This window comes from Podarcis raffonei, chromosome 7 (genome assembly GCF_027172205.1).
Source record: "Podarcis raffonei isolate rPodRaf1 chromosome 7, rPodRaf1.pri, whole genome shotgun sequence".
NCBI classification, from domain to species: Eukaryota; Metazoa; Chordata; class Lepidosauria; order Squamata; family Lacertidae; genus Podarcis; species Podarcis raffonei.
The window spans coordinates 76,767,995-76,791,366 of record NC_070608.1 but is presented as its reverse complement, the minus strand read 5'-3'; the positions used below and the strand labels follow the sequence as shown (position 1 = coordinate 76,791,366).

The window sequence follows — 23,372 nt, the reverse complement described above, 5'->3', positions numbered from 1 at the left end:
AAGGGACTTTACATCCTATGTGGTGGGATTGCAGTGAAATTTTTTAAAAATTGGGAAATGATATACAATGAATTGAAGAAAATGTTCCAATTAACATTTGTAAAAAAGCCTGAAGCATTTTTGTTAAGGATTGTAGGAAAAGACCTGCCAAGGAAATTGAAAAACATATTCATGTATGTGACAACAGTCTTAATAGCACAAGGATGGAAGAATGAAGAAATCCTGACAAAAGAACTATGGTAAGGACGTTCAGTTTTAGGGGCTTGATGAGCACTGCCAGTCAGAAAAGGCAACACTCTGACCCCATATAAGTCAGCTGCTTAGATTCAGACAAAGCAAACTAGCATGAAATACAGCGCCGTTCAACTCGCTGCTCCCATTTGTACACCCGGGTTCTCGATACACCCCTAAAATATGTGAGATTAGCTGCAATATAGAAAGCTCAGCACAAAAGAAAAGTCCGCCTTGGAATAACGTTTGATGCCGAAGACCAGCAAAAGCATCTCAGGGAAAACTCTAGAGATCATGAGGAATGCAGTCAAAAAAGGAGCTGTAAATAAAGGATGGTTTTATCAGTTCAAAAATGGAGGGGGAGGGAAAATCTGGCATAAAGAGCAAAGGTAAATCCCTCTGGTTCAAAAAAAATATATAGATGCATATAAGCCATTTGTGAGCTCTTTATCCCCACAAATCTGTGGAATCTGAAACCCTTAAAAGCCCCCTGTCTGCATTCCTTGAAATAATAAGGGTTAAACTTAAGTTCAACAGGAAATATGGTTAGATTATCCAAGCATGTTACTGAGAACACTTTAAAGCTACAAGAAACTGATTAAAATCAGTCCATCCCTTCTGATTGGCCAGCCCAGGAGCAAAGGTTGTGAGATGTTCACCAAGACACCCTTTAAAATAGCATCCCTCTTGATCTGCCCTCTCATATTGCTTTTTCAATTACCCCAAAGCAATTGTGGTTTTACAACAAAAAATGAGTAATAAGTTTCCTTGAAGATCATGCCCAAATATTTTATATCAGTCCAGAGAGGATACCCCTCGCTGAATGTTCATGGCCAAGGAATCTTGCAACTGAAATTGAAGGAGGAAAAGCAAAGGCAAAATCTAGGCATTCACCCCCCAATATTACATGTATGCCGCCATAGGCCCATTAGCCCATAAGCAATCTGGCTGAGGGTATTCCTTTCAAGACACATATCACATCCAAAAACACTTTACTGCAATGAATGGAGTTCTGCTCCATTTATTCCTTTGAAAACCCAACTCTTGGCCTGATACTCTGCAGTTGAGAAGGGAAACATCATTGAATGGCAGCGTAACCCTACTGCCCTGACCACCCAGTGCCAACAGACTTATGCTAGGGTTTCCAATATGGCATCTACAGACATTACAATGCAAGGACCAGTAATTGGCACCAAATGACCCCACAGCTTGGTGTTACACTTGAAGGGGTACCAAAACAAGTTCAATTATATCTTGATACTCACCACCAGTTTGCCTTCCTTGCACCTTCCAGCAAATCAGCAGGGAGGTGCTAAACAGCTCACCATTTACTTTAAAGGGTCAGGTATATAGGTACGTGTATATATTAAAACAGGACGCAGGTGGCGCTGTGGGTTAAACCACAGAGCCTAGGGCTTGCTGATCAGAAGGTTGGTGGTTCGAATCCCCGCGACGGGGTGAGCTCCCGTTGCTCAGTCCCTGCTCCTGCCAACCTAGCAGTTCGAAAGCACGTCAAGGTGCAAGTAGATAAATAGGTACCGCTCCGGCGGGAAGGTAAACGGCGTTTCCGTGCGCTGCTCTGGTTCGCCAGAAGCGGTTTAGTCATGCTGGCCACATGACCCAGAAGCTGTACGCCGGCTCCCTCGGCCAATAAAGCGAGATGAGCACCGCAACCCCAGAGTCGGTCACGACTGGACCTAATGGTCAGGGGTCCTTTACCTTTATATATTAAAATAATTTTCGAAGCAGCCCACAGATCAGCGGATGCTGCAGACAAAACCAGAGAAAGGTGTTATGTTATGAGAGATTCTGAACTCGGTGTTTGGTTTACCTTGAGAAATCCTCTTTAGATCCCAGCTGTGATTGCAGGATGCAATAATTAGAAAGGATTAATCATGCATCATTTACTTATTTCAGGATACCAAGTCAGGGTGTTTTTAAAAGATTGGAAGCATTGGTTTTATCCTGATTCTAGTTTTCTCCGTTTCCCAATCTTTCTACAGTAATGTGCCTCCCCCAACCTACCCAGCCTGTTTCATGTATAAACAGAGAGCCATCAATTTTCCATAAATATACCGCAACATTATACAGTAGTACTTTGGTTCTCAAACACCTTGGTTCTCAAATGCCTTGGTTCCCAAATGCCAAAAACCCAGAAGCAAGTGTTCCTGTTTTCGAATGTTTTCTGGAAGCCGAACATCCGATGCGGCTGTCAGCTTTTGTTTCCGGGGTGCCTGCGCCAATCAAAGTTTTCGGAAGTCAAACGGACTTCCGGAACGGATTAAGTTTGGTGCTTTTGTTTTTGCTATTTATTTTGCATTTTTGTTTTTGAGGCTTTTTCGGTTAATTTGTTTTTATGACTGTGTGGAACCCACTTCAGCTACTGATTGACTGATTGTGTGACTGCGGAAATGGATAAAAGCCCCACATCCAAACCATGACTATCATCCGTGCAGGTAAGATTTTTTTTTTTTTAATCATCTACAATACTGTCTTATTTATTTTATAATACAGTACATTGATTATTGCTTTCATTTTATGGATCAATAGTCTCGTTAGATAGTAAAATTCATGTTAAATTGCTGTTTTAGGAGTTCTTTTTAAAAGTCTGGAACTGATTAATCCATTTTGCATTACTTTCTATGGGAAAGCAAGCCTTGGTTTTGGAACGCTTTGGTTTTGAAACGGACTTCCGGAACGGATTAAGTTTGAGAACCTAGGTACCACTGTAATGCAAGATTGCACTGTAGGCTTATCTGTCTCTAGGGCTGCAACAAGATCGTATGGAACATATGTGGCTTCTTGCAATGTCTATTTCCAGTCCATGTTTCACAAATCCAGTAATCTATCCTCCTTCTGCCAACACAATATTTTCTTTTGCATTCTTACATTCTACTTCCTTTACGGTACTCTTTAATTACGCTTTCCAGAAGAGACAGGCAAGCAAAACAAATACAGTGGTACCTCAGGTTACAAACACCTCAGGTTACAGACTCCGTTAACCCAGAAATAGTACCTCGGGTTAAGAACTTTACCTCAGAATGAGAACAGAAATCACGCGGCGGCAGCAGGAAAGCCCCATTAGCTAAAGTGGTACCTCAGGTTAAGAACGGACCTCTGGAACGAAGTAAGTTTGTAACCGGAGGTACCACTGTATATAAAAGGGTTCAGAACTACAGACACCAAATTTTAATTAAGTCACGTTCTACTAATCAGCAATAAATCTTGCCAAAGTACGCATGTCCCAATCTGCAAAAGCGACTCGGCTGCAGTTACTTGAAATGCAAAACTAATATCCCTTAAGACATGTGTTGCTATTGTACAACTCTTAAGAAACCCTACCTATCATTTATTATTTTATAGGAGGCTGCTTTCCTTGTTGAGGTACCTGTTATTCTGGTCACACTCTTTACAGCTCTCTTCAAATAATTGCCAGGTCATGTATATTAAAGGCAAGGTGCTTGATCTACAAGCTAGTCATTTGGGTGCTTGGAATGGAATTAATTCATATCTGCATCTTTAATTTTGGACTGCAGGCTAGTTTAATAACAATCACTTATCTTCTAGGCAACATCTCACTACAGCGGAGGAGGAAATTGGGTTGCAGAACTGCTTTTGCTTCCTTAGTTCCTGACTTGCCTAATTTTTCTGAGTCGGCATCTGAATAAAATAAAATACTGCAAGGACAGTGCCCAGAGTTCCTATTCTGTAGCGGATTCACGCACAACACAAAATGCAACACTTTAGCACATAGGAGTGAGTATGTAAACATTTATCCCATCCTTGCTGCAGAACAAAGTACTTATTCTTCCAGCAGCTCAAGCCTCACTCGTTTAAGTATCTGCAAAATGGAAAAAAAATTATATTGACCCAGTCTCTTTACTTGTGCACATTCGGAAACATGGTCAGCATGACTAAGCCGCTTCTGGCGAACCAGAGCAGCACACAGAAACGCCGTTTACCTTCCCGCCGGAGCGGTACCTATTTATCTACTTGCACTTTGACATGCCTTTGAACTGATAGGTTGGCAGGAGCTGGGACAGAACAACGGGAGCTCATGCCGTCGCAGGGATTCGAACTGCCAACCTTCTGATCGCCAAACCCTAGGCTTAGGTTTAGAGCACAATGCCACCCACATCTAAGACCGAGGTAAAGTTCGCAAACCGGGAAGTACTTCCAGTTTTGCGGAGTTCGTAAACCAAATTGTTCGTAACCAGGGCTGTTCTTAAACCGAGGTACCACTGTATTCTCCTTTATTTCACATAACAAGGTCTGGCCACATACCACATCATATGGTAAACCTCTGTGGACTGCATACAACTTCAGAAATAAGGTGCGTGTGTAACATGACTGCACATATACACATGCGCTCTCTCACATACATACCCTTTGAACACAGTAAACAGGCAAAAGGGTGATTTTCCCCGATATACTAGTTTCTAATGTTAGATGGTCTCATCCACTCCAGACGAGAGCCATCTGTGCTAACACTAGCTATGGAAGCTGTCTTCTACGCATGGCAACTAGCAACTCTCTTCACATCTTTTAGCAGGGACCATATTGTCTTCCTTGCTTGAAAACCTTCCTCTGAAAACAAAACCTAAGAACTTTCATAGCAACTTCTCCTTGTCCCTGCCTGGCTGACTCACACAGCATCCTTTTTTATCTCACTGGCCTTGGAGGGATTTAAAATGTTTAGACGATCAAATATGATGTAAATATTGTTGCCTTTTATCCAGAGGTTAACTTGATTTGGCTCAGGAGAAAAAAAGTTACTCCCCTGGATCTTGCGGTCGGTAGTTGTCACAAAAATATAACAGACCACTGCAGAAGCGAGGAAAAAACATTGCTGATGTCTACAAATTCCATGTTTTTGTAACGGTTTCCTGTATTTTATAAGGCGCATCTCAGTTGCTCCAGAAATAAATTAGTCCAAAAATAAAAAAGCCTGTGATCTTTTTTGAATGTACGCATGTTTTCCAACTCATCCCAAATGGCACCTTAAACCTACGTTATGGGCGCGACAATGGAATGTCAAGGCACACTTTTTTATATAACAAGAATACAAAGCTGAAAATGAATGAACTGCAGTTAAAATATTGTGCTCATTTTTCACATGGTCCAGTCCTTCCCCTGCCCACCCCCCTAATATTCTTAAGAGGGTCTCTTCTCCAGTCTTCAGAGAGCAGCTGGAGGTGGGGAGGCAGGAAAAGGACGTCCTTTCCTTCCACTCTGAAGTTTTAATCTGAAATCTCAGGCGCAGTACTGCGCCCAGAGCTCAGAAGCTGCTTGTGCTAATGAAATTCCCTGTCACAAAATGCACACAGAACTATGGGAGTTTTGAATACTGATTAGCATATATTTGACACTGGTGACAGGTGGCCCTCCGTCCACTAACTTGTCACAAAACTAGTAAGGATCTTTGTTTGAATACCAAGGCGTTTTGCAATTAGTAAGTTTTTGAGAGTCTACCTGCATAAATCATTATTTCCCATCTGTGTACAAAACTGAATTAAAATGAAAAGAAGGTTAACTTTTGGATTCAGGCCTTTTTACAAAGTTTATATTTCACCAAAACACAAATCTTCAAAAGGTAGTTTTTGAAAGCCATTAAAATGAACTCAGCCGGTAAGCAGGAAAAGCACTAGTGGGAAACTGTGAGGATAAGTATGTCTCTCCCACACATAAATTTAATATACTTAATTCAATGATAAATAAAAATTACATTACGAACATTTCCTTAAACAAACACTTTGGGCCACTTTGGGGATGAATAAAAGGACTCCTCTTCACCAGCAAGAAGAAATTTCATTGGCGTCGTTACAAATACAAATTCATCTCCTTCTGAAACCTCAAAGCAATTCTTTAAAGCAATGAAAAAGCAGTCTTCAGAACTCAAAGTGACTTTTGGAAAATTAATTAAGAGTTTTCTTGTGAAAAGATGACTTATTGAGCCAACATAAAACTGACTTTTCCATCAGCTGCAATTAATTTGGAGTTTATGAAGGAGTTTGCTCAACTAACTGCCCTTCCCGCAATGTTTGCGTATGTAAATAGAGTTGCTAAAGAACTCTAATTTAATATTAGTGGTTTGCAGTAGCCAGGATTGCTCTGAAGGGGCCCAGCAGAAACAAAGAGAGACTTATGCATCCCTCTTAAGTCAGCACTAATGAATGAGGCCTCGGAGTATAAATTGCAGGTCAGCTTAACAACCACCTTTTAGAGTCTCACCCTCGCTATCAAAATATTTACAGCAGGCAGTTTAAGGACTCACGTATTCCTGCTTCATTGTGAACAGGCTGCTCTCAAAAATTACAGGTGCTGCTGGCCTTGCTAGAGCAGCTGTTTGCTTTAAGCTAAAGAAAATGGGGTTCGAGCCTTTCCTGGCACATTTTAGATCTTACGCAGGCTTAAGAGGCAAAATGCTTGCAATTAACATGTCACAGTTTGCAACCGCTGGACAAAAGATCATTGTGTAACCACTATTTGTGTTTTTCCTACTGGGGAGAGGGCCATTATGGGCAGGGAGACAAAGACTGTTTTGGCACTTGAATTTGAGGGATAAGCTACCAGGAAGTTTCCTACACAAACTCCAGTGGAATGACTGGGACCCAAGCAGGTACATAAAAATAACGCAATCCACAACCCATAGGGTGATGTAGGGAGGAATTGGACAGTACAGTGGTACCTAGGTTCTCAAACTTAATCCGTTCCGGAAGTCCGTTCCAAAACCAAAGCGTTCCAAAACCAAGGCGCGTTTTCCCATAGGAAGTAATGCAAAATGGATTAATTTTTAAAAACAACCCCTCAAACAGCAATTTAACATGAATTTACCTATCTAACGAGACCACTGATCCGTAAAATGAAAGCAATAAACAATGTACTGCAGTCACACAATCAATCGATCAGTAGAGAAGAAGAGTTTGGATTTGATATCCCGCTTTATCACTACCCGAAGGAGTCTCAAAGCGGCTAACATTCTCCTTTCCCTTCCTCCCCCACAACAAACACTGTGAGGTGAGTGAGGCTGAGCGACTTCCAAGAAGTGTGACTGGCCCAAGGTCACCCAGCAGCTGCATGTGGAGGAGCGGGGAAGTGAACCCGATTCACCAGATTACGAGTCCACCGCTCTTAACCACTACACCACACTGCTGAACTGGGTTCCACATAGTCACAAAAACAAAACAAAAAAGAGCCGCAAAAACAAACACGCAAAATAAATAGCAAAAAGAGACAGACCTCAGTGTAACACTCAAAACGGAAGTGTGGCACTCAAAACGGAAGCATAACACTCAAAACGGAGCACGTTCGGCTTCTGAAAAAAGACTGCAAACCGGAACACTTACTTCCAGGTTTGCAGTGTTTGGGTTCCAAGTTGTTTGAGTACCAAGGCGTTTGAGAACCAAGGTACCACTGGAGTCGTGACGTGGCACCTGGCAGTTATTGGCTGCATTGGCAGCACCACAGAAGGATGGGATGAGCAGAAGGACCCAGAAGAGGAGGAGGAAGCAGGGGCCAAAGAAAGTACAGTGGCACCTCGGGTTACATACGCTTCAGGTTACACACTCTGCTAACCCAGAAATAGTGCTTCAGGTTAAGAACTTTGCTTCAGGATGAGAACAGAAATCATGCTCTGGTGGCGTGGCGGCAGCAGGAGGCCCCATTAGCTAAAGTGGTGCTTCAGGTTAAGAACAGTTTCAGGTTAAGAACGGACCTCCGGAACGAATTAAGTACTTAACCCGAGGTACCACTGTAGCAGCACAAGGGAAGGGGGGATGTGTTAAGTGATAAGAAGTAGCAGACCACAGAAAAAAAGGGGAGAGGCTAAGGTATAAGTCTGTGAAAGAAAACTGGCAGAAGATTCTGCCAGTCAAGCAGGAAACCGCAAGATGCAAGGAGCTACAATCCCACCAAGTTTTCTCGTTTTCGTTTCCAACTGAGCATGCTCAATTCTCAAGCAGGGCTGCCCCTTAGTTTGTTTCATTTGATGCACTTTTACAACCTTCTTTGTTCCGCTGAACACGCAAACACCTCCCTCCTTTTGTTTCTCAGAGCCCGCTTGGGGTTCCATTTCAGCTGACGTTAAACCACCTGAGTTCTTTCTTAGAGGGAGTAATCTGCAAGCAGCAGAGCTGCTGCACCCTGCAGAGTTAAGACGCGGGTGGCGCTGTGGTCCAAACCACTGAGCCTCTTGGGCTTGCCGATAAAGAAGGTCGGCGGTTCGAATCCCCGCGATGGGGTGAGCTCCCATTGCTCTGTCCCAGCTCCTGCCAACCCAGCAGTTCGAAAGCACACCAGTGCAAGTAGATAAATAGGAACCACTGCAGCAGGAAGGTAAATGGTACTTCTGTGCGCTCTGGATTTCGTCAAGGTGTTCCACTGTGCCAGAAGCAGTTTACTCCTGTTGGCTACATGATCCAGAAAGCTGTCTGTGGACAAACGCCGGCTCCCTCGGCCTGAAAGCGAGATGAGCGCCGCGACCCCATAGTCACCTTTGACTGGACTTAACCATCCAGGGGACCTTTACCTTTTTTTACCTGCAGAGTTAAGCAATCAGATAGCGAGTTTGGAAATATCTGGTCAAATCACTGGCTATAAGCAAATAGCTCTTATAATATGGACGGAGACCCCATAGCCCTCCAGACATTACTGGATGCTCATCTGCCCCAGCCATCAATGATCAGTGGTCAGGAGTGATACAGTCCAGAGTCATTCAGAGGGGCAGAGCTTCCCCATCCTTCCCTAATTCCGCATTTCATGGTCATAATTTGCTTCTGGCACTGCAACCCTAGGCATTTTATTTTTTTTACTCAAAATGATTCTGCTGCACAGCTCTTCAGTGAGATTGAGATTTAAGTAAGGGAACATCCTGCATTTACAGGAAAGGTCCCCTTCCTGAGTTATTTAGCACCAAATAACTGCACCATCACCGGATTTTAAAAACAACAACAGTCATGCCCTTTCCTCCACACGTTCACATTTTTAATGCGGACCTTTGTTTATTTTTCTCTAAACCACAATTCAGTTCTGCTGGATAGCACCAGCAATTCTTCCTTATGCAAATTGGAAGACATAGTAATTTGGCTCTTGTTTAAGCCAAGCCATATGTTTCTGTGACACCCAAAGCACTGAACAATAAACCTGATCCCGCAGCCATAGGAATTTTGTAACTGTGCTTAACATTTGAACAGATGACAACAATCATGACACAGAGATGCTGGCGGGGCGAGGAGAGCCGGAATGGTTTATTTTGTGTGAACAACTGAAACGTGCCCTAAATCGCTTAAAGAGTATTTAAACTGCAGTCTGTGTACATCTGCTTTAATCTTAACACAAAAGGAACTCCGCTCTTTTTAACGCACACGTAAGAAAAGAACAAGAAAAGAACAGATGGGGGGGTTTATTTTCCAGAAAACCTACACAAAGGATGGAAGTTTTAACTATTTGTATCAGTAAACACTCAGTGCATTTGCTAGCACCAAAGGGTAGAATATAGATTAGGCAAAGCAATAGGTTAACATGGCAAACTCAAGTTGCTGAAAGAGCTTTCAAATTTCACGGAACCCTTGAGCAGCAATCCTGTGAACACTCAGTGGCATTTACTTCTGAGTAGACATGTAAAGGCTTGCACTGTAGACGGGGGGGGGGGTAGTGCCATCTATTTTCATAGCACTATAACATAAGCAAAGAAGTCTGTCTTAATGAGTTTTCAGTTTAAATATGGCATAAAAACTCTATGAAATTTGAAGGGCTGCTTGTTTATTGAATTATTAAGGCCATCCTTTCCCCCAAGGACCTTAGGAGTAGCATTTGTGATGATCCAAATACAGTGGTATCTCAGGTTACATACGCTTCAGATTACATACGTTTCAGGTTACAGACTCCGCTAACCCAGAAATAGTGCTTCAGGTTAAGAACTTTGCTTCAGGATGAGAACAGAAACAGCGGCAGCAGGAGGCCCCAATAGCTAAAGTGGTGGTTCAGGTTAAGAACAGTTTCAGGTTAAGTACGGACCTCCAGAACGAATTAAGTACTTAACCTGAGGTACCACTGTAGCAATCTAGGGAACCTTCATGGATGTTTCTTTGCACCCAGACTCAATATACTGACTGCACCACCACGGGTCAGTTAGGGACAGTATTTGCAACGCCAGACGCAGGTGGTCCATTAAAATTATCATTTGCTTTTTTCCACCCACAAGCCTGATTGAATTGGACTAAGGCTCAGAACTATGCACAGTGATGTCACTGCTGCTTCTTTACATAGGAGGATGCTTCAATGCACCTGTAAAACGAGAACAGGGTGCTTATTTGGGGGGCAAAGACTGAACAGGTAAGGAGTACTGAGCCTTAGGTATTGGTGTTCCTTCTCCAGGTGTTCTCTGGTGCCTGGCCAGAGAATGGAGAGAGTGCCAGGTGGAGGAGCCAACCCTGGCAACTGCCTGCATCCCTCTTTAAATAGCACCCCAGCCTCTGTTTTACATATGAATAGGGGAGATGACTATGCTTAAAGACACAGGCCTGCTGCTGCTAATTTTCAGGCAAATTAGTTTGGGCTTAACGCATGAAGAGGAGGTGTGATTTGTAAGATAAAAGGAGCATTTGTAAAACAAAACAAAAACCCAAGCTATCAAATCAACTGCCATCCTTTATTTTGCTGTTGGGTCATTTCCATTTTTGTTTAGGATTTTAAGGTAAGGTTAAAGGCCAGAGAGAAAGATAAATTTTAAAAATGCAAATACACTGGGAGGGCAGGATATATATCTTTTGAATGAATAAATGTAAGTAAAAGCAAGCCCCAAGTTGCACACATTTAAAAGGTTGATGACTACTTCTAGATTCTGGTAGTGGTATATAAAGATCAGAAATGAGCAGCCTCCATCCTTGACCAAGTGGGTTTTTTGGCAATATGCTACATGCGGCCAACGGCTCTTTGTGTGATGCTCACAAGGTAATCTACAAGGACAGAACAGAAGGCAAAGGAATACAAGCACAATACAGGACTTCTAAGCTAGGAAGAGCAATTGGATTTAGTTCAAAGAAACCGAAGGGGAAAATAATAACCACAAAACCCGACAGGACCAGTCCCTTTCCTCTGTCCTCTTCCTTCCCAATGACCCCTCAAAAGTCTTGACCTCACAAGTTGGGAAGTGATGAACAGGCCTTTTCATATCCTGCAAAAGCTATTCTGAAACAAAGCCTAGAAGGTACAAAAAGTTGGGTCAGTCTCACTAACTGTGAAGAACATATGTTCTCAGCCATTGTTACATGGATTTGATTCTCCAAGCAAAGCCCAGCTTACATCTGCTGTTTTCTCTCACACACCATGGTGCCCGAAACTTTGGACAACCTGCCTGGAGGTGTAAATAAGATAAACTAGAGGACTGAACCACACGCACAACCCTTAAAAGCTTCTAGCATTTATTCCACACTTGATCTAAGCTTTCAGCCCAAACAATACAGCGAGACTCATCTTGCCAAGCTGGCCCACTGAATAACTTGCCAACTTTTATTTGATTAATTACTTCTTACCCCATGCTTCCTTCAAGGAGCTGAGAGAGTGTGTGGCTCATGGTTCAACAATGCCCCTTTTATTGCCCCCTCTCATTTTATCTTCACAATCACACTGCCAAGGTCAACCAGTGGGCTCCATTTGAGTGGAAATTTGAACACAGGCTTTTATCTATATAATTGTTGATATTGGGTAGCTGGTAAAGGGAAAGGACCCCTGGACGGTTAAGTCCAGTCAAAGGCGACTATGGGGTTGCGGCTCTCATCTCGCTTCAGGCCAAGGGAACCGGCACTTGTCCAGAGACAGCTTTCCGGGACATTTAAAAGCAGCCCTGTTTAGGGAAGTTTCTAATGTTGGATGTTTTATTGTGTTTTCAGTATCCTGTTGGAAGCCACCCAGAGTGGCTGGGGGTGGGCCAGGCCAGGTGGGTGGGGTATAAATAATAAAGTATTATATTATGATGATGATGTGGCCAGCATGACAAAACCGCTTCTGGTGCAACAGGACACCACGACGCGTGCCGGAGTGCACGAAAATGCCGTTTACCTTCCCGCCACAGTGGTATCTATTTATCTGCTTGCACTGGTGTGCTTTTGAACTGCTAGGTTGGCAGGAACTGGGACAAAGCAATGGGAGCTCATTCCGTTGCGGGGATTCGAACCGCCAACCTTCTTATCAGCAAGCCCATGAGGCTCAGTGGTTTAGCTCTCTGAAATCCACCTTTCTTCAAAAAAGAGAAATTTAGTAGTAAAGGTGTTTGCTAGGTATGAGACGAGGTAGAAACATTAGCATCACAGTTACGAGGGAAATCAAAGCAGGAACAACTGCAATACCTTGATTTAACAGCACTGTTTGGTGCTCTGGCAAAGCAAGTTGCATTCTGAGCAGATAGTGTCAAATTCCCAACCACTTTAGGCCCTTTCCCAAATAGCTGCTATTCCCTCCACAGCTCTCTCTTGTATGTCTAGGTTGACAATTTGAGGGCTGTATAGCCTTTCATTGGGACAGGGAAAACAGTGGTTGGACTCCCAGCTCTCCTCAGCCCCAGGCAACACGGCCAACCATCAGGAACGATGGAAGCTATAGCCCAGCAACTTCTGAAAGACCACAGACTAGTCCCCCTGCTCCATGGCTACCGGATGGAGAAGTAAAACAAGAAGTGAACCTCAAAAACAGTATCTACTTTTGTAATATGCACTATTTTTTTATTTTTTTGCAAAGGGTGTTTAAGGAGATAACAGAAATCACTGGGTTAAAGCTGATCAAAAGTCCAGAGGTAGCACTATTATCAATTTACGATGGGGTGGAAGGTTCACAGGCTAAGAAGGACTTGCTCAAAAAATTATGGACATATGCACAAATTATGATAGCCAGGAAGTGGAAGGGGCAAGCAGAAGATAAAGTAGAAGAATGGTATAAATAGTATAAATAGGTATAAATGGTATAAATAGGTATGGGATATAGCTATTAATGATAAGTTAACATGTGCCATTAAGGTAAGAATATGAAGGAGAAATGATTTTGAGGAAATATGGAGGGTGTTTGTAGAATGTGTACGGTGGTACCTCAGGTTACATACACTTCAGGTTACATACGCTTCAGGTTACAGACTCCGCTAACCCAGAAATAGTGCTTCAGATTAAGAACTTTGCTTCAGGATGAGAACAGAAATCGGGCTCCGGCGGCGCAGCAGCAGGAGGCCCCATTAGCTAAAGTGGTGCTTCAGGTTAAAAACAGTTTCAGGTTAGGTATGGACCTCCGGAATGAATGAAGTACTTAACCTGAGGTACCACTGTACTGTTAAAATGGAAAGGGGTCAAACCATCACAAGATTTTGGGAGGTTGGACAGTTACAATGGAATGGTCAAGTGGGTGGGGTCCCCATTTTTATTCTTTTTATGACTATTAATTTGTCAAAATAAAAAATAAAATAAAAAGCAAAAAAAAAGTAGTATCTTAAGGAGACGACTTGATGACTTTTAACAAAATATCTGCAAATGCTCATGCCTCAAAGGGTCTCCCTCAAGGTTTGCAATTCACACAAGACTCGGCCTCATGGGTGCCTGTTGCCACCATCTGCTTGCAAGCACCATCCCCAACAAAAGCGAATTCACAAGAAAAAAAGAGGCCAGGCTCTCCCGAACAATTAACTTTATTTCCCCCTCCCTCACCCGCTCCCACAAAACCCCAACTGATATATAAATATGCAGCGATTTCAAGCTAATAAGATGTCACTCTGGCTGAGCGGAAACATTTTAAGTTCAATTCCCAAGGAGAAAGAAAGCTGAGGTGGAGAAAGGGAGAATCTACAGGTGCCTCTTATTTAAGGCAGAAGATTCGGGACTATGCCCCCACTTTGCAATGCACAGCTATGAATGACTTCTTTGTTAACTGAATTCAGGGGAGGGTTTTTGAATGACAAGCTCTTTCCTAGTGATACTTACCATCTGTGGTTTGGGGGGCGGGCGGGAAATGTGCATGCAAACACTCTCATTCTCACTCACACACAAGAGTACATTTCTGAGATATTATGTCTCTCTCAGCTGCTTCCATTTAGACGGTCTGGCTTCGAAAGGCTCCGGCCCCACTACCGCTTTCTGTCCATTAGAAGACATAATTTTAAGCATTCTTGCAGTTTGATGTTACAGATGCTAATCAGGCTGTGGTCATTGACTAGACCCCCAACCAAACTGCGGCGAGTTATTCCATACCGGAGTTATTTTCTTTTGAGTCAGATCTTGTTATATTCAGAGCGAAGGGTATATATTCCGCACCCCACACCCCCTTCAGTGAAACAGAAAGAGAAAACCCATTTCAGAAATCCCGTTTCATTATGTAGCTGTTGAAAAGAAAATACCTACAAAAAGGAAAAGAAAAGCAAGCTATCTTTGACATCGTGCATACAAACAAACTCTGGGTGCCAGGAACAGAACTATTGTATTCTCTGGGGAAAGGCAGGATAGAACATCTGCTTTGAATGTTCTTAGAAGGTTCTATGTTCCATTTCCAGACAAGGCTGAAACCTCTAGGTCAGCCATTCTCAGCCTTGGGTTGAGGGACTACAACTCCCATCATCCTTAGCCAGCATGGCCTATGGTCAGGGAAGATGGGAATGGCAGTTCAAGCACATCAGGGGACTCAAAATTGAGAGAGGCTTCTCTAGAAGCACAAATAGGTTGTATTTAAGGTAACCTCAGGCTACTGTCCTATGAACACGAAAAAAGGTAAAAGGGTAAAGGACCCCCGGACGGTTAAGTCTAGTCAAAGGCAACTTTGGAGTTGCGGCGCTCATCTCACTTTCAGGCCGAGGGAGCCGGCGTTTGTCCACAGACAGCTTTCTGGGTCATGTGCCCAGCATGACTAAACTGCTTCTGGTGCAACGGGACACTGTGACCAAAACCAGAGCGCACGGAAATGCCGCTTACCTTCCCGCCGCAGTGGTACCTATTTATCTACTTGGACTGGTGTGCTTTTGAACTGCTAGGTTGGCAGGAGCTGGGACAGAGCAACGGGAGATCACTCGGTTGCGGGGATTCGAACCACCGACCTTCTGATCGGCAAACCCAAGAGGCTCAGTGGTTTAGACCACAGCGTCACCCACATCCCTATGCACACTAAACCCCACTGAACCCAGTAAGACTTATTGAAGGACTTCCCAGGTTTCCATGGAAGCGCTGCTTTACAAAACAGAACTATAATATCCACTATCAGAAGAATGATTTAAGACCGGAGACTAAAATTTCTCAAAGGACTTCATTTTTGAAGCAAACCACATTTATTACAAAATCCAGTATAATTCTGGCTGCTCATCCTGCATAGCCTGCCACTGCCATATTCCCCAGAGTGAGGATTCGGGGGTGTTTTTTCTTGTACAGTATTATGGGCCAAAACTTCATTCTGTCATTTAAAACAATAGCCACACTCTCCTGGTTTCATAATACAACAAACAGGTCTGCAAATAAGAATTTAAAAGTTTCTGTTTCTTTACTTAAACAAATACCGTGAGGTATATATCAGTAACCGAGATATAGACCAGTAATTTCATAAGGTATATATATCCGTAATGGCCCTCCGAGCGTGTGGCTGCCATTGTTTTTTTAAAATGTAAAGCCATAAACATTATTTTTTTCATGCAGGAAAATTGATTCACTAAGTAGGTTCCCAACAAAAATGACTACAGCAACTTCCTTTGTAGAGAGAAGGAGGAATTGGAAGTCCTTTTATGGATAATAGTAACAATAATTTTTTATTTTATTTTTTATTTGACTTGATTTTACAAGTGTAGAATTATAACGAAACAAAATACACATCCATCGAGGCAATTGTGATGCCCCATGTTATTGTCAGTTCAACGCGTACTTTCACAAAATAAATTTGGCTGCTTTTTTGGCTAGATAATCCAGTTGCAGCACCAACACTTCCAAAATGCCATGCTAATCTCAATTTTATTCTCATGCCAACAACCGCCTTGCAAATTCTGAGAACCCCATTTCCAAAACAGTACAGTACTTTGATTAAACTTTTGTGTTTAGCAAGTAGTCTTCTTGTTGCAAACCCACCTAGCAATGAAATCGAAGTCTGGACTGGCATGATTCACCCAACCATCTGAACCCTGGTCTGCCTAACTGAGCCTTCCACTCCTGGTTCATTTTCACACATTTAACGTAAAAATTGACAATATTAAGATTAGAATTGGATGCTAACCCACCAGGTCCATTTCATCAAGCCTCCAGCAAGAGGCAGTTGTTTGTAGGAAACTAACCTTGGCGACAGGACTGAAGGCTGTTATGTATTCAGCTACGTTGCTGAAAGGCAGATAAGTTAATATCAAGACCCTGATATGGTTCTGTTCTCAGCAAAGAGAACATCTGTCCTGTTATCAGCTCAGCTGAAGCTTTCAACATCCCACTCCACAATATCCCCTTGCCAAGAACAAACAGCTGAAACGGACTCAGGAGCTTGCAACTGTAGAAAAGCTGAATTTGCAAAACAAAACAAAAAGCCAGGGAAAGCTAAAGTGTGCTGCAATAAAATTTAGAACGTAAGAGAGGGAGAGAGGGAGAGAAGCCAAAGTGTATTATTGTTGGGAATGAACTGAAGCTGGTCATGCATTTTGTTTCCACTTTCCTTCCAAACTGCCCCACAACCAAGGACAGCAAGCTTTCAATGCCGATGGCCATTCTGACTTCCCAAGAAACAAGAAGGAAGATCTCGGAGACGCTGCCTCCTGAAGGTCAAATGTCAAAATAAAATGAAAAACCTAAAAATCAAAACCTTTCTTAAACAGCACCAAGCTGCTGAGGCTTATGTTCAGGAAACCTTTTGAAATAGTTGTTCGTTTTCATCCTCTGTGTTTGATGAGCATAAGGTAAAGGTAAAGGGACCCCTGACCATTAGGTCCAGTCGTGGCAGACTCTGGGGTTGCGGCGCTCATCTGGCTTTATTGGCCGAGGGAGCCGGCATACAGCTTCCGGGTCATGTGACCAGCATGACTAAGCCGCTTCTGGCGAACCAGAGCAGCGCACGGAAACACTGTTTACCTTCCCGCCGGAGCAGTACCTATTTATCTACTTGCACTTTGAGGTGCTTTCGAACTGCTAGGTTGGCAGGAGCAACAGGAGCTCACCCCGTCACGGGGATTCGAACTGCCGACCTTCTGATCGGCAAGTCCTAGGCTCTGTGGTTTAACCCACAGCACCACCCGCGTCCTTGATGAGCATAGAAGAAGCATAGCATTGTAGTGTCATCTAATCGAAGCCCTTGCAATTCAAGCTCAAGCCCACGACCCTGAGATTAAGAGTCTTGTGTTCTACTGACTGAGATAACAACCGATGCCTTAATGTAGAAAATCCAGGCAGGTGGGTATAAATAATAAATTGTTATCGTGTTGTTATTATTATTATTATTATTATTATTATTATTATTATTATTATTATTATTATATAACGTGTCATAACCCCATTTGTCTATCTGTTGGCATCCCACTGGCTGCCTGTTGACCCATGAGTTTAACTTTCTGAAAGTAGGGACACCTCTGTAAGATCAGTCCATTTGCTGTGTGATACTGGTTTGGCTCTCGCCCTGACTTTTTCAACTTTGGTATTGGTTTATTTCTAAAAACGGAATAAAGGTAAAGGTAAAGGGACCCCTGACCATTAGGTTAAGTCATGGCCGACTCTGGGGTTGCGGTGCTCATCTCGCTTTATTGGCTGAGGGAGCCGGCGTACAGCTTCCGGGTCATGTGGCCAGCATGACTAAGCCGCTTCTGGCCAACCAGAGCAGCACACGGAAACGCCGTTTACCTTCCCGCTGGAGCGGTACCTATTTATCTACTTGCACTTTGACGTGCTATTGAACTGCTAGGTTGGCAGGAGCTGGGACAGAGCAACGGGAGCTTACTCCGTCGCGGGGATTCGAACCACTGACCTTCTGATCGGCAAGTCCTAGGCTCTGTAGTTTAACCCACAGCACCACATAGATGGCATTTAAAAGGGTTATGTGTACAACAGTGGGGCATGGCTGGCCTAGCCGGTATCATAACTATCTTGCAATTCTTGCCCAAATAACGATGAATTCTGCCTTTAACCTCTTCCCCCTGCGTGCAGGTAAAAACAAACAGCATCTCTGCCAACGCTCAGATTCTCCTACATGGTGAGAATAACTGCAACTCGCCAGTCTCCCATTCGCAGGGCGCGTTAATGGGCTTCTCAATGCAGTCATTTTATCATAAACACCTTTAAACTTTTCTCGGTGATCAGGCTTGAAGCCAGCAGAGAGTACACAAAATTTAATATGTCTAGCTAGTGCCACTCATGCAGCTGGAGCTCCAAACTTTCTAAAGCATCGCATGATCCTGCCACCGGCAGACCCCGTACACAAGAACTCAGATTCAGAAGGCCTGCCACCCCCAAGTCACAGTTTGGGGATAGGGGTGCTCCTTCAAAAGTCGCCAGGGTTAATGATAGGTGCCAAGGGTAATAAATGTATGGAATAGTGATGTATGGAAGTGAAAGCTGGACCATAAAGAAGGCTGATCGCCGAAGAATTGATGCTTTTGAATTATGGTGCTGGAGGAGACTCTTGAGAGTCCCATGGACTGCAAGAAGATCAAACCTATCCATTCTTAAGGAAATCAGCCATGAGTGCTCACTGGAAGGACAGATCCTGAAGCTGAGGCTCCAATACTTGGGCCACCTCATGAGAAGAGAAGACTCCCTGGAAAAGACCCTGATGTTGGGAAAGATGGAGGGCACAAGGAGAAGGGGATGACAGAGGACGAGATGGTTGGACACTGTTCTCGAAGCTACCAGCACGAGTTTGACCAAACTGCGGGAGGCAGTGGAAGACAGGAGTGCCTGGCGTGTTCTGGTCCATGGAGTCACGAAGAGTCTGACACGAGTAAATGACTAAACAACAACAAAGGGTAATAAAAGCATTCTGGGAAATGATATATAAGAGATGAAAAAAGTGTTTAAATTAACTTAAGGTAACTGTAAAAAAACCAAGAACAACCAGGGGCTTTTTTATTGGGAATTGTAGGTGCAGATATTCCAAGGGAGCAGAGAAGACTTTATATATATGCAACGACAGCTGCCCAGATGCTATTAGCCCAGAGATGGAAAGAAGATAAAGTCCCTACCAGAGAAGAATGGCAAATCAAACTGTTGGACTATGCCGAAATGGCAAAGTTGACCACAAAGCTCAGGAACCAAGAAGACCAGAACTTTAACAAAGAATGGGGAAAATTTATAATTTACCTTGCTGTAAGCAGATGAAAACATTAGCAGGGTTACAATAACACTTGTAATGCCGCGAGTACTACGGAGACAATGGAGTTATATAAAACATAGATTATTGGAAAGATGCAGTAGAAAAAGTTTAATAATAGGGACCATGGAGGGGCGGGGAGAAGTCTAGGGATTCGGAAGAATCTGTAAATGTGGAAGTGTATGACTGTATTGTTATAATTTTATATTTGTAAAACCAAATAAAAATTATTATATAGAAAAAGATACATCATCGTACCATGTCAGAATTGTACAGGCATTTATCTCAGACAGTCGGAAAAGCTCGGAAAGCAGTAACAATAAAACTTAAGTATGTGTAACTGCTCATGTTTATTCCTGATTACCTTTGCCTCTCCTAGACTTCCATTCTGTTACTGGTATTTCTTCCTTCCTTCGTTCCTAGAATCCTAGAACTGTAGAGTTGGAAGGGACCCCCCAAGGGTCATTTAATAATAATAATAATAATAATAATAATAATAATAATAATAATAATAATTTATTTTTATCCCCGCCCTCCCCAGCCAGAGCCGGGCTCAGGGCAGCGAACACCAGTAAAATTCCAATAAATAAATAAAATAAATAAATAAACCAATTTAAAACACAGGTTAAAATATAATTTAAAATGCAGCCTCATTTTAATAGCAGCCCATAGATCAAAACCATAAGGGGAGGGAAACATGAGGGTCAGACTGAGTCCAAACCAAAGGCCAGACGGAACAGCTCTGTCTTGCAGGCCCTGCGGAAAGATGTCAAGTCCTGCAGGACCCTAGTCTCTTGTGACAGAGCGTTCCACCAAGTCGGGGCCGGTGCTGAAAAGGCCCTGGCCCTAGTTGAGACCAATCTAACCACCTTCCGACTTGGGACCTCCAAGGTGTTGTCATTTGTGGACCTTAAGGTCCTCCGCAGGGCATACCAGGAGAGGCGGTCCCGTAGGGCCAACCCCCTGCACTGCAGGAATCTGCTGCCCAGGGTGGGCTCCACGACCCTGAGATTAAGAGTCTCATGCTTTATCAACTGAACTATCTCTCACTTCCCCTTCCCCCTGCTGGCTTCTATGTGCCACTATCAACATTTAACCAAAGAGGAATGGCAACTTAAGTTGACAGAATATGCACAACTTGCAGACTTAACATACAGAATAAGAGAACAAGAAGAACATATGTTTAGAGAAGATTGGAAAATGTTTACTGTATATTGGAGGGGGGATTGTGTGCACCTGAAAATGTTGGCAGTATTAAGATAAATTCAACAGTGTAAATAAGTTTTGATGGATGTAATAATGGAATACTGACTGGTTTAGTTTATGGAAAATATGCAGGGATTTATGATATGCAAAATGAAACCATGAAAGGAGAAGAAGGGAAGTCATTGATATTTTAAGGATGTTTAAATGAGTATTTTAAATTGTAAAACAGAAAATTATTTACACACACACACACGCTTAACCTCCTTGTGGGCAAAGCCCCATATGCCTATTTTTTGCAAAAACTACTTTTTATAAATGCACCAACGGGTGACATATAAATAACAACAAAAGGACCAGAAATACACATATTATTTTCCAAAGTTAAGTCATCACAGCTCGGGAGTAACAAATCCTGCATCTCTGGGGAGGGATGAAGTGCATGGCGATATTTCATTCTGCTTTCCACTGCCTTTTTTAACAGCAACTGCTATCGGATTTTGTGGTATTGTTTGATTTATTTTGTTTCGCATTTTTACTGCTGAACACAAATTCAAGGTTTACTGTGTGCCACTCTGGGAAGCTTGAGCAAAGGGCAGATCGCAATGGCAAGTACCTCAAATAAATAAAATAAATCTCCCGACAAGAGCGAACGTTCCTCAGGGCGCCCCAGGCACCTTTCAGAAGCAACCTGAGAAGCGAGCCTGAATTTACTATGTCTAGAAATGAACTCTGCAACACGGAATAGGTTTTGCATCCATTTCTTTGTTAAAGGTGTAGGATGCAATTAATGCGATAGGGCTGTGTGCATTCCTCTTTTTGTGAGAGTGTGTCCCATGCTTCTCCCCATCTGAATTCTGTTGCTAAACAAAAAACCTTGAATCGTTTGCAAAAGGATAAGGTATTTTGCATGCTTTATAGAGTCTTTTAAAGTAACTTTCAATTAAAATATATAGATTTTCACGAAAGTGAGCAACAGAGGGACAGTGCAAAGAAATTGGAGTCGGTGAGTTCTGTAAAGCACGACTGTGCAAACTGTAACCCTTCCAGCAAACAGCCCAACAGGTATGCATTATGGCCTTACAGAGGCTGCCAGGTAAAGGTAAAGGTAAAGGGACTCCTGACCATTAGGTCCAGTCGTGGCCAACTCTGGGGTTGTGGCACTCATTTCGCTTTATAGGCCGAGGGAGCCGGCGTACAGCTTCCGGGTCATGTGGCCAGCATGACTAAGCCGCTTCTGGCGAACCAGAGCAGTGCTCGGAAACGCCGTTTACCTTCCCGCCAGAGCGGTACCTATTTATTTACTTGCATTTTGATGTGCTTTCGAACTGCTAGGTTGGCAGGAGCAGGGACTGAACAACGGGAGCTCACCCCGTCGCAGGGATTTGAACTGCTGACCTTCTGATATGCAAGTCCTAGGCTCTGTGGTTTAACCCACAGCGCCACCTGCATCCCACAGATGCTGCCAGGCAGGCAGCAAAAACAAGTGGGTTACAGTCATACCTCGGGTTACAGACGCTTCAGGTAGCGTTTTTTCAGGTTACGGACCCGCCAAAACCCGGAAGTACCAGAACGGGTTACTTCTGGGTTTCGGGAGTTGCGCATGCGCAGAAGCGCTAAATCACGCTTTGCGCATAAGCGCCGAATCACAACCCACGCGCGCGCGGACACGCTACTGCAGGTTGCGAATGTGCATCCTGCACGGATCACGTTTGCAACCCAAGCGTCCACTGTATTGAGCCACAGCTGGGCTCCCACAGTACAACTTTTTTCAGAATCACTTAGAAGTAGATTTGCCTTTCACCCCCAAAGAGATGCAGTTTCGGAGGCATATGTGTAGGAACCGTATTGCAGGATCTGATCCACGAGAAGCAGTCAAGTACAACATTCCTTGTAACGCTAGAGAAGACATGCGAGGGAATGTTTGGTTCAGCCAGTCAAAACTTCCTGTTCCTCCTGGCTAAAGCATCCTTCCTTTTGCATGCGACAGAAGGTGGGCGTGACCTTACCTGTCCAGGTAACAAAAGGACGAGTCACGCAGCACCCTTCCTTCTTTTTGACTTCCTTCTTTGTTTGACCAGCTTTTAGCTAGGACAGCACTGCTAGCTCTCAGCTAGCAGAAGGACTGGAATTGTTCCTCCGTATGGGATAGACCCACATGTACATATTTGTAACTAAGTCTGCCTTCAGGAATCCAACTGCGAACTGATGTTAGTAAACTTCTTTTATTGACTTTGAATAAGATTGTGGCATTTTTATTCTTTTAAGAGGGATTCAAGGGAACCTACCAGGAACGTACAATTCAATCTGAGACAGATTAAATTGTATACTAGTGAGAGGCTCACCAGCTATCTGCTATGCATGCAAAAGGGGGAATGTAACTCTGCTGCATAAAGGAACTTGCTAGTGCAAGGTAGGAAGGATATTAATATACAATATATCCTCTCTTGCTACCCTGAACATTCCCAAATGTACGCTTTCTGAGGTACTTGCCCCTGGGGTTCAGACCAGCAGTAGACTATCCGAAAGCAGTGAGTCAGACAGAGATGGACGGGGGGATGTAGCAGCCTTCCTTAAATGCAGGTCAGAAGAAGTATTGTACACACACCATGAAGGTTGAGAGGACGGAAGCAAAAAGCAGAGCAGTAACTCATGCAGAG

At 43.4% G+C, this 23,372-nt stretch overlaps 1 protein-coding gene across 2 annotated transcripts in view; it reads right to left on the bottom strand.

Annotated features, from left to right (window-relative positions):
• Positions 1-23,372, bottom strand: part of MYO10 (myosin X) — a 200,700-nt gene that overhangs the window by 117,508 nt on the left and 59,820 nt on the right. The gene's annotated exons all lie outside the window — the stretch shown is intronic.